The following is a 4,291-nucleotide window of genomic DNA, read 5'->3' as shown; positions in this document are numbered from 1 at the left end:
AGCACTGTCTCATATCCTCGTTTTGACGGAGACGGAGACGGCGGCATAAATGGAAGCGAGATATCATAGCATAAAATAGAGAGACGGGGGAGGGGGGAGAGAAAAGAGTCGAATGAGTGTTTAAAAAAGCCCTAAAAATTATCCCAATGGTTTTGTGATATATGAGTTGTTGAGGTGTACAGCAGAGATGGTATCGTGATTAGGGTTTACAGAGAGGAGGGAAGAAGAGAACAAAGGGGATCTTGAAGCGGGGTATTAAAAAATTTAAGAATTTTGAGGGGATTTCATTCCCCCTTTAAGGAACGCGCGTTTTAGTAAAAATCATAATGCGACATTCACAGAGGACGCACATTTTAGATAAAGTGCCCTACGTGTTTTTATTTTTTTTACATGAGATACTAATTTAAGGGCACGCAATAATGCGTGACCTAAATCCTTAAATTTTTTGAAGAGACGACACTTTTTTAATGTCACTCACTTTTGCGTAACATAAATCAACGAGTGTCGTGGTTTGCGCGTCGTAAAAGGGTCTTTTTCTTGTAGTGACTGGAAGAACCTTTATGACTATATATGTACACATGATACATAACTAATATTTAAATGACCTTCGGACGGATACCTGATACCCACCATACCACATCCCAACGGTGAAAAGGAAATAGAGCGGATAGCCTTCCTAAGTCCTTTAAACATTTCTTATATAACTATACATATATAGGCATGCAATTGACAATATAAAAGCATAAAATAAGTTTTGTAACACCTTTGAACATGATTATTATCTAAGAGAAGGTCAACTTGATGTCAACCTATAAAACATGTTAGAAGTATTTGTTTGATAAAACAGTTTAAGCATAAAGAAACATTTGTTTGAAACACAATTGTAAATGAGTTTGAAATGAAACATACAGGGTAAAATGAACAGTTTAATAAGGAGTTTTAAACATATAAAACGTTTATGAAAATCATGTGAAGAAAACTGTTTGGTAAAACAGCTAATGAGTAGTAAATCATTTGAATGCTGCTTATTAATCACATGTGATTGATATAATAACTAGCATGATTCTACTTGTATCCCCCTATAAAAACATTTAAAACATTTAAAACATTGATTAAGGGGTATGAGCTCACCTGTAGTGAGTGGTATGGACGAAATGAAGATGTAGGATTGCTAGGTGTCAAGTGAAGTCTTGAAGACACTCTATGATCCTAGTTAGCATATAATGTCACATATATGTATCAAATTAGTCTACAAACAACTAATAAACAAAGTCAAGACACCCTAGGACATGTTAAACACCTTTAACAAGTGTTATAAGCCTCAAGGATTGCATCTAAGTGTTGTAGGGAAAAGCTAGTATGTGTAGGGTTCAAGAAAAACTCCCTAATGGAGTTCACGGCCCTAATGTCACCAACAAATGAGTTTATGGTCGTAAACTCATGGGTTTACGGCCGTAAGCTCATACTTACTTGGTCATTTGATGTTTTGAGGCTTTACAAGACCCTAAGAAGCATTTCTACTTAATGGCAAAGTCCTTGGAAGAGATTAGGGCACCTTTCAACTACTTTGGGGAGTTCACGGCCCTAGAACCACTTCCCTTAGAGATTACAGCCGTAATCTCTCATGGAAAGGGTGTGTTTGGTGTTTTTAAGTCCCTAATTTAACTAGGAATGAATCTAGGCTAGTGTCTAAGGCTTAAGGAGAGTTTAAAGCACACTTTGGCCCTTTTGTTTGGAGTTCACGGTCCAAGAACTTCTTGGGCCGTGAACACCTTAATCTTGGTGTTCTTGGGTTATTTTCTAGTCCTACATACATTAGGATACGAGTCTAGTCTAGTTTCATTGCAAGAGGAAGGGACTAGGGCACTCTTTTCCCCTTAAAGAAGGGTTTACGGTCCAAGATGTTCTTGGGCCGTAAACTCTTTAATCTTGTTGGTCTCTTATGATTTCTAGTGTATTAGACACATATTAAGCCTTATAACACACTTAGATAGAAGTACTCACAATTTGGGACGAAAAGCCGAAGATCCGTGAGAGAGAATTTGGCTTTTCTCTAGCTGGAAATGTAACAAATGAATAAATATGGCTAAGAACCATATATATACCCCTAGGGTTTTTGGCAGAAAATATTTTATTCAGGCATTGAATTCTAATATCAACGAGTTTTGGATTAACAGAGTTGCACAATACCCTAGTGCATCCTCTCTCCTGATATCTCTTTAAGTGTAAATCCTGAAATACTCAAACTTATACTAAAAGTATGAAAATTTACTGCTACTGTTCTAACTTCTATTGACTTGATATGGTTTGTACAAAATGGAAATTTCAGGTTGTCACATCATCCCCCTGTTAGAGGGAATTTCGTCCCGAAATTAGAATTTAGGTAAGGAAGTAGGTATGAATGATCGAATCATGAGGTGAGAACTTCCTAATCGATTGGTTCTCGTGCTCATAAGTGAATTCGGGTCCTTGTTTGGTATCCCAACGAACCTTCACTAAAGGGAGGCGGCGTTGCTTCGTCCGCTTGACCTCTCGGTCGAGGGTCACTACGGTTCTTCTACGAAGGCGAGGATCTCGTTAATCTCGATCTCGTCGAGTGGACTTACGAGAGTCCTAACGGAGAGGTACGGTTTCAAGATCGAGACGCGAAGGGTAAAATATACGTTACTACACTCGCGGAGTAGGTCTAGTTTGTGAGATACAGGACCGATTCTGGTAAGAATCCCGGAGGTCCTAACTATCTTGGATTTAGCTTTCCACGCGTTACGAAGCGTATTAAGCCATTCCCAGAGTGAGTTTTCCTAAAGAACTTGGTCTCTCACTTGGAATTCCAAGGTTTCTTTCTCTTGCTTAACTTCCTAGTCAAGGGCCACCCCCTGCTGGGTCAAAGTCGTAAGGGTTTCTGTAATTTGCGAGGAGTTCTGAATGGACTACGATAGTAGGTCTGCAAGACCTAGAATTTGGCGAATTTGTGTCGGCGTCTTCGCTGTCGACAAATTCCCAACGGTTTTGGATAAATTGACAGAGTACTCAAGAATTTCCACATCACTAATAGTGTGTCTTAGGAATTTGACTCTTCAATTCCAAAACTCGTGTTCAGAGAACTTTGCGAAAAGTTCCTCCGAGGGTAATGTTTCCATGGGTTCCTTCTTACTACGAGGGTAGATAAGTAAGTCATTACAAGGAGAATGATGAACTAATCTATGTAAGAATGGCATACCCTACTCATTAAGCTCATGCATATTATGGGCGTATTGGTCCTATTCGAGGGGTATCACTACGGACTCGAAGTGTCTGCATCGAGTTCGGAATGTTAGTCTTTAGGACACCCTTCCTTAACACTCAAACTGGTGATATTCGGATCTCAGGTCCATTTCTGAAAGTAATTCTTTCCTTGCGTTTGCTCAACCAATTCATCTATGCGAGGCGGAGATAACGATTTCTTATGGAAATCTTAACGGAGTCCCCGATCGTCGAGGCACATATGATACAATCCGTCTACTCCTGGAAGGATAAGACCGGAGCTCTCCAGGGTAAGAAGCCTGGTCTTCCAATTCTATTGCTGAGTAGTTCGCTAAGTTGTCCGGACTGTTCTTGTATCTTCGTAGGTGTTTAGACTGTAGGGCGACCGGTTTACAGGAGTCATACTGGGTTCTAAGTTTGTTCACATGACGATGCGATTACTCGTAGTATTGGGTAGTTCTCCGTCCTGAAGTTCATATTAGAATTCTTACTTGGTTCATCGATCACAATCTCGTGTATACGAGTCGTATATAATTAAGATTGAAAAGATAGTCGAATAACTGATTCTTCTTTAAGCTCACATCCCATCGAGGAAAAAGAAGTTAAAGTGGAATCATCAATTCTAAACCTGTAGAACCTTGATTATATATCACCCATATGTATACATTCTTCAGCGACAGATCAATCGTATGGATCTTTGGATTGAACTTAACGTACTGTACGAGTGGTACTTTGGGGATTTCTTCGGAAAGGAAAAGAACTATGAGGTACTCCATGCATGAGTACTTCATTGTTCTGATATGACGGCTTCGCTGGAAAGGCGATTTCGAAGAAAGAGGTGTACGTATGAAGCTGGTTTTGTGCGGATCAAATTGAGTATAGTCGTATGTTAATGATGGAATAATATGGGAACTAAAGACATTAGATTTGAGCATAAGGCGTTACAGACAAAACACAACCATGCAACCATCAACCGAGTTACAGTACTTTAGACTTACTACAAGACTATTGCTGCGAATAAGGTATACTATAAAAGACGAGTATACGC

Source organism: Lactuca sativa, chromosome 5, assembly GCF_002870075.4.
Source record: "Lactuca sativa cultivar Salinas chromosome 5, Lsat_Salinas_v11, whole genome shotgun sequence".
Classification (NCBI taxonomy): domain Eukaryota; kingdom Viridiplantae; phylum Streptophyta; class Magnoliopsida; order Asterales; family Asteraceae; genus Lactuca; species Lactuca sativa.
The sequence above is the reverse complement of the archived record's forward strand: the minus strand, read 5'-3'. Positions refer to the sequence as shown.